This window comes from Hevea brasiliensis, chromosome 14 (assembly GCF_030052815.1).
Source record: "Hevea brasiliensis isolate MT/VB/25A 57/8 chromosome 14, ASM3005281v1, whole genome shotgun sequence".
NCBI lineage: Eukaryota > Viridiplantae > Streptophyta > Magnoliopsida > Malpighiales > Euphorbiaceae > Hevea > Hevea brasiliensis.
Window position 1 is genome coordinate 69,428,399 of NC_079506.1, and position 7,700 is coordinate 69,436,098.

Consider the following 7,700-nt stretch of genomic DNA (forward strand, 5'->3'; position numbering starts at 1 on the left):
ATTTCTCCTGTGGGCTTCTTCCTTGTAAATGTTTCCATCAACATAATTCCATAAGACACTATCCCCTGTGATCCAGACTCTGCATATAACATAAAAAATGTAGAGAAATCATGAAAATCAAAACATAATTGTAGTGAAGGTGTTCCAAAGAAAGTGCAATCTGTAGCATATCCAAGCAATAGGAATTAGAGTGCAACAATGCCTCAAGGTTTCCATTGGGCATGAACGAACTAGTTTTAGGAAAAGTGGTGTCCTTTGTAGTGCTGTGCATCAGCTTCAATATATAATTGAAATGAAAATTTTTATGAACCAAATTGAATTACATAGTACTGATTTTTCAATTTCATTTGACACGTTCTTGGCAAATTTTCAAGAATTACATAAGACCAAACCTCTCAAATTCTCATTGCAATTCAAAAGCAGGCAACCATGAACTATCTGCAGAAATTAACATGCAAATGTCCAAAATTTAAGAACTTTAATATCCAAAATTCAGGGCAAATATGTTAAAAGATCAAATTGGAAAATAATCAAATTATCATAGAATGCAATAATTTTATGTTCACAAATATGATTTTCTTTTAAAAAAACCGACCCAACTTACAAAATAACGCATCATCCTCAACCTTAGTATATAAACCATCTTTAAGGGTCTTGCAAATATAAAAAATCTGAATAAGTAGAGCCTGCTAAAGACCCTTCTGCCAAAATCAGTAGCGCCTCCTCAGAGAACCACCACCGTTGTTCTTTGCAAAAAAGGCAATCTTTGGTTTTGGAATATCATGTATGTCTATCACTTGAATTGTTCTTTGCTTCTTGGCATTTAAGGCTTCTTTGTAATTCTCTTGAAGCCTCTTCCTTGCAGAGGCCAGCCTCTCATAATCAACTTCTCTCTCCTTGCTGCTGCTGCTCTCTCCGTCTCTGCACATTGTGAGAAACAGAAACTGATTGATGGTTAGGTCTACGTGGAGCTTCCTTTCGAGGAACGGGTTTTGGCTTTCCTTCTGGTTCACAAGTTTTCTTGTCTGAATCAGAACTCTCTTTGTGAGTACTTGGAGAGTACGCAATATCAGGAACCTGGTTCCGGGCAATTTTCTGCTGTGGGGAGTTCCCATCAGCCGTTAGACTAGAGGATGCTTGCTCTTCTTGAGGATTTAGCCTCAACCATTCATATACAATTTCTCTCCATTTCCTGACAAGTTGCTTCACTAATCTCCGAACATCATCGGATGAATGCTTTCTCAAACTACTGACATGTCTTCCAATGCCAGTGTCCTTGAGTGCCTCGAAGGTCATATCCATATCTGCTAAAGTTTGAAGCAAATCAACCAGAGAATCTTGAGACTGATCAGGATTTTCAAGATGTTGTATAATCTCCAAAATCTTCTTCTGCTTATCGTCGAACAATCCCGCAAATGGATCCAATTCATCATCGTTCTCTTCATGTTCATCTCCATAAATCGACCCACTTCGACATCCATCTCCACCTTTGGCTTCATTTCTGTTTTCTCTCATTTCATGCCCATCACTAATCCTGCCCATACTCCTAAATCGACCAGACGAGCTCAATGCGTATAGCATTTCAACAATCTTATCTCTCCGCTGCTTCAAGTCAGCCCCGAAATCCAACGAAGCCACCAATATCGCAGTGTCAATAAAAGTCCAGACGCCAACACCCGTAATCTCCAGAATCCATCGAAAATCATCTATATCCATTCTATATGTCTTGATAAAAAACAAAGAACAAAGAATTGATATTCTGGAAGAACAAAAAACTTGTATATTTTCTTGGGTGTATAATATGAATCTTCGGCGATAGAAGTCTGATGGAGAAGCAAAACAATAAGTAATAATCTGACTCCAAATTTCGCGAGGAAACCAGACTCCTAAATTCACTGGGAAAACAAAATAATAATAATAATAATAATAATAATAATAATAATAATAATAATAATAATAATAATTTCTGTAATTATTTTAAACAAATAAATTTTCATAAAATTTTGTAAATTTTATTTATAAATTCATTTTAAATTTTATATCTCTATTCCTATAAAATCTATCATCCTTCTAATTCTATTAAGGTTGGTAAAATTTACAATTAAAGCAATAGAAATATTGTAAAAATTTTACAATAATTGATTTAGACTAAAAAAAAAATAATAAGAATAATAAAAGAGATAATACTAAAATTTAAAAAATATATCAACCAAATGTAAGGGTGTAAATCATGTATTTTTAAAAATATGAGATCAAGTTATTAATTTTGATATAATTGAGAGACTAAATAATAATTTTTTTTATGAAAAAAAAAAAGTTATAGCTTTGTAGGACTATGCATTTTACACACTTTTAAACTTAAGCAAGCATAATTAATATAAATGAGAAAAGAGAAGAAGAGCAAAAGAAGCAAAAAAAAAAAAAAAAGAGATTCAGAAATTAGTTTTAAAGAATATTATATCCATTGAATAATCAAGATAAAATGCATCACGTCTTCACATTAATAATTTCAATGATAAAATGCAAAAGTCACTTTCTAAACTTTTTGGTAAATATATAAAGATTTTTATAAACTGTAACAGCGTGGTATCCTGTGTTAATAGACGTCCTAAATTATCTGATATCTGAAATGAAAGGAAATAAAGTTAAGAAAATGTCTTTATGAAAATATTTTTTTATTGTTTGATAGTAATATAATTTAATTTTATTTAAAATTTATTTAAAAATTAAATTATGATATTAAATATTTTTTATTTTTAATATTTATAAATAATATGAACTTAAAAAAATCTATATTACTTATTCCATGTTAAAATAAATAAATAAATATATATATATATATATATATATATATATAGGAAGAAGAAGAATGTTGAGTGTTATGAGATTTGAATATTGGGTTTTTATTGTTCTGAAGCTTTACCCAATGTATTTGGGTTGCAATCTATTTATATTTTTAGACTTTAAACCCTTTATGAAATTATAAATTAAGTTTTTATTAGAAAAGACAAATAATTATGCCTTAAAAAAATTGTGACGAAAATCAATCTCAAACATATAAGCTAAAAGAGAGAGAATAACTGAATGATTATTTTATTTTTAATATTTTCAAACACACTCAATATATTATACAACAATAATAATTAAGTATTAATCTCAAACTAGTTGCGCCTGATTATATGGACCAATATCTAACAACAATATCTAAAACTCGTATTTCCCTCAACGTCATCATATTACGTCTCTCTCTCTCTCTCTATTCTCACTTCTTGCCTAACTAATTTATCACACTTCAATTTATTATTATTGCAATTGAACCAATTCATCATCTGTATTGTGACATCCTGTCACACCTTATCCCTCTGTAAGGCATAACATGATTCCGTAGAATACCTAATGAACTACCGAACTTCACCTACCGATAACTCATTAAGTATCATACTAGGGATTTTAAAACAATTTTCTTACTTTTTGAAGGTGGCAAGCACTTTTGGTAGGAATTAAAAACTTTTACTTGAAGTTTAAAGACTGGTTAAAATTTTTATCCATTTTTATTTGTCCGCAAATTTTAGAAAAGTTTTGACAGAGTGTCGTTTGTATTTTAAGAAAACTGTTCTTCAAAAACCTGTAAAAACACTTCCAATATACACTTCATCAAATCACAACCACCATTACTTTTAATCAATACAAATCAACTCAATCACCATAATTCAAAATAAAATTGTCATCTCAAATATTTCAAATCCATTTATACACATTGCATTCAAAATAAATAATTTGCAATATACAGGCATAAAAATCCAAAAGGTAATATTATTATAATTTACTGTACAACTGCTCAATTTTACATACATACATATGACAATACCATATTTACATCAACCAAAACACAATGGGTATAAATAATATGCCCGTACAAAAATCTTCAAGTTGTGCTCTCTTATTTCTGTAGCAGCCCACTCTGCTGCTATATCTTTTTCCCTATCTGCGACAGTAAAGAAAGGTATCGTTGAGTATAAAAATACTCAGTGGTGCACAATAAAATATAAAATGCGTAATATAAAATATTTATGAACAATTCATAATTCAAAAATCTCACAATCACATTTATAACAAATCATAATTTTTAAAGCTTAATATAACACAAATTTCATCAAACAATTTAATAAAAACAGTGTTGCCAATCAATAACACAACTTAGGCCATGACACAAAATTTTCAAACATGCCGTGTTGTATACCACGACAAGGCAAACTCACCCCACTAATCGAAATCAATGAGGGAGGTGGCTAGCTAGCTAATGAGTACTCATCCAAATTCACCTCAAACTGGCAAGCCAGAGAGGGAGGAAAATGATCAAATATCAAACTCAACCCCACAAGTGGAGGAGGAACATAGTAAGAGACTGTCATGCCAAGTGTGAATAAAAAACAATTTCAAAATCATATTATTCAACATTTCATGCAAAACATTAATCAATTTTTATTTCAAATTTTCATTCACAAAGTAGGCAACACAACATTTCTCAAAGCATTGTTTAGCATAAATGGCTCCAAAATGTATTCAAATAAATTTTCAAGTAGCAAATTGAAAGTGAAAAGTTATTGTGCACAAACCTTATGCGAGTCACCTCTTGGCCTTAACTCGATGCTTCGGGTTCTTTTCCGGTATTCTTTTCAACTGAAACACACAATTTTACAGTGTTTTAGTATCATAATTTATAATAAATTCAAAAATAATTTCAAATCTATTTATATCTAACTTTAATATGCTTAACTTGTCGTTCTTTAAAATTTATATTTCGGGGTTACTATTCATGATACTATTCAAGTCAATTTGTTGACTTTCTAATGCTTAATAGGTATGGGAATTTCAATTTCACCCACATACCACATTTTGGTTACCTAATTTGTTGGTTTTGGTTATTTTCTGAAACTTTAAGTTTCTTAGGTGAAACTTCCAAAATTTCAGATTTGGTATCTTGTTTTGCACTGTTCCATTAGTTATGTTGCTGTGGTAATTTGGCTAAGTTTTCTTCATTGAAGTTGCTAAGTTTTCTTCATTGAAGTTGTTCCTTATTGTCTTAACTTTATTTTTGTTTTTGAATCACTCCATTTGGATTTTTTTAGCTCTAGTTATGGCCATTTGAACATGGCTAGCCAGATTTGTTGTTACCTAGAATTCTGGGCATTTTCTGGATATTGGCCATTTTTGTATGTTGAATACAGGTAAGTTTTTGGACAGCTTATGGTCAAATTTTGAGTTTATTTTCTTCATGAAAGTTGCAGGGCTATGTCTCAACTTTCTATCGGTATAAAATTCAGGTCATTTGGACCTTCCTAGACCAAGTTATGGTCATTTATGTAAATACTGTTCATTTGGTCATTTTTGTACAGGACAGTGTGCCCAATTTCAGATTTGGCCTAATTGTTCACTAAGTTATGGTCACTTTCTGGGCATGATTCCTAAATGAAAAATGTGTCATTTTGTGTCTAGTTTCATTCCCAATTAGCCTCACACCAATTGGGTTTGTAAATTTTCAATTTTGATCCCTGAAATGGACCTAGGTCAAGCTGCCTGCAGATTGACCCTAACCAATATGAATTGGAACTTGGTTCCAACAATTCATACACACCACAAATGGCCACAATTGACTATTTCTCAACTCAAATAAGGTTAACTGCATCAATTGACCAATTCTTAACTTTTTCTTCAATTTTTTACATGCTCAAAATCCTAGCTACACATAAAGTTCAATCTAATGCATTCAAAGTGCACATTCATGATCTCTACACCTAATGCACCTTAAATAACCATTCAAACACCTCAAACTTATTCATTCCAAACCCTAACCCTAGCTGGCCAAAATTTCTATTTGATCCCTCAACAATTATTTTTGTTTAATTTTACACAATTTCTAAGTTAATTAAACTAGAACATAATCATTTAACTACAAATTTTCAAGTTTAGATTACTAACCTTGTTTAGACAAAATTTCTTCTTCTCAAATCTTTGATTCCTTTCTTCTTTTTGCTCCTAAGTTGCTTAGCAAGGTCCAAAGACAAGATTTAATGGAGGAGTTTATGGATTTAGGTGCTTGGATGTTGGCTTTCTCAAGCTCAAAGTGGGCTTCAATGGAGTTTTTGAGAGAGAGAAGTGAGAGACGTGGGGCGGCTCACATATGAGGAAGAAGAAACAAATTTTTTTTTTCTTTTTCTTTTTTTTTTTAGTCTTTTAATTATTAGGATTTATCCCACAATTTCAATTTTTTAAATATTAGGTTTATTACATCATGCTTATGTCATGCATGATGTAAATAAACTTTTTCTTTTCTTTCTTTTTCTTTTTCGTTTATTTTTCCATTAGTTCTTTAATTTAATTATTGATCCCAAAATTTTCTTTTCTCCAATTTTATTAGACAGTTATGTCAGGAGTCAGCTCTAGGGGTGAATTGACCAAATTGCCCCTCGCTGGTTCAATCCAGTTTGCATGTTATTTGATATTTCTTCCGGATCTCTAACCTAATTATTTGACAAGCTTAACAATTCTTTTTCGTAATTTTCTCTTTTCCACTGTATTCGCAATAGTCCTAAGGACAGCGGCGTCACATTTTACGGTTCAAAATTTGAGTTTAGAATGACCTCATAGTCATTCCCAAGAAGGTCACCCATCACTGTGACTCCCAACTCATTTAACTTCTTGTGTTCTATTTTTCTTATTTATACTTATCTATTTGGCAATTACTAACTATTAATTTTCAGAGCTTATCTAGGTGTCTTAGATGTGGTTCTAATTCTCTTAATTGTCCGGACCGACACCGGTCACCGGAACAGTAACATATACAGGCTATGCAAATAGAGGTGTTACACATCCCATTAGTCTTTGGAACAAGACAAGCACCCAACAAATTTCATGGCAAAGTAGCTAATAGAGCACTTGATATGAGTCATATGTAAGTTTTGCTTAGACAAAAGACCAAATGACAAAAATGATCCACCCAATAACAGGACAAAGAATAAAAACAAGTGAAACTATAGCCAAAGAAATGTCCAATAGGTGAATTATGCCTATAATTGGATTGTATGAATCACGAACTCGAAAGTTAACTTCAACCATCAGTATTCCAGCGTATATGAATAGGCCAATAAGACAAATTAGCATAAAGATTTTATGTGTATCAAATGGAGTTTTTTCCTTTGATTGGAACTTCACTTGGATGAGAACAATTAAACTTGATATTATAAAGACAAAGACGTATGCTGTGCAATTAAGTTATTAATAAAAAGAAAATTAGGTGGAATTAGACATATTTAAAATAATATTTAAGAATAGATGAATGAGAAAATTATTAAATAAATTCTATCAAAAATTCAATTGTAAATAAACAATGTCAAAAATTCAATGTAATTAAAAAAAAAACTTATTAATTTTGGACTGTGTACTGTACACACTTGTTAATTTAAGCAAACATAGCCTTAGTGCTTATTAATCAATGTGATAAAAAAAAAGCAAAAGAAAAATGTTCAGAAATCAGTTTTAAAGAATATTACAGTCAATGAAGAATCAGGAAAAGGGTTGAAGCCGAAATTTACAACATATAAATTTCATTTAAACAATGAATCCACTAATTGTCAATGTAAATAAGAAAAGAAGAAGAACAATAAAATAAAAATCTGCAGAAATCAGTTTTAAAGAATATA

The 7,700-nt window shown here is 30.9% G+C and overlaps 1 pseudogene; it reads right to left on the bottom strand.

Annotated features, from left to right (window-relative positions):
- Positions 1–710: 710 nt before the first annotated feature.
- Positions 711–1,716, bottom strand: LOC110671446 (probable mediator of RNA polymerase II transcription subunit 26c; annotated as a pseudogene).
- Positions 1,717–7,700: the final 5,984 nt, after the last annotated feature.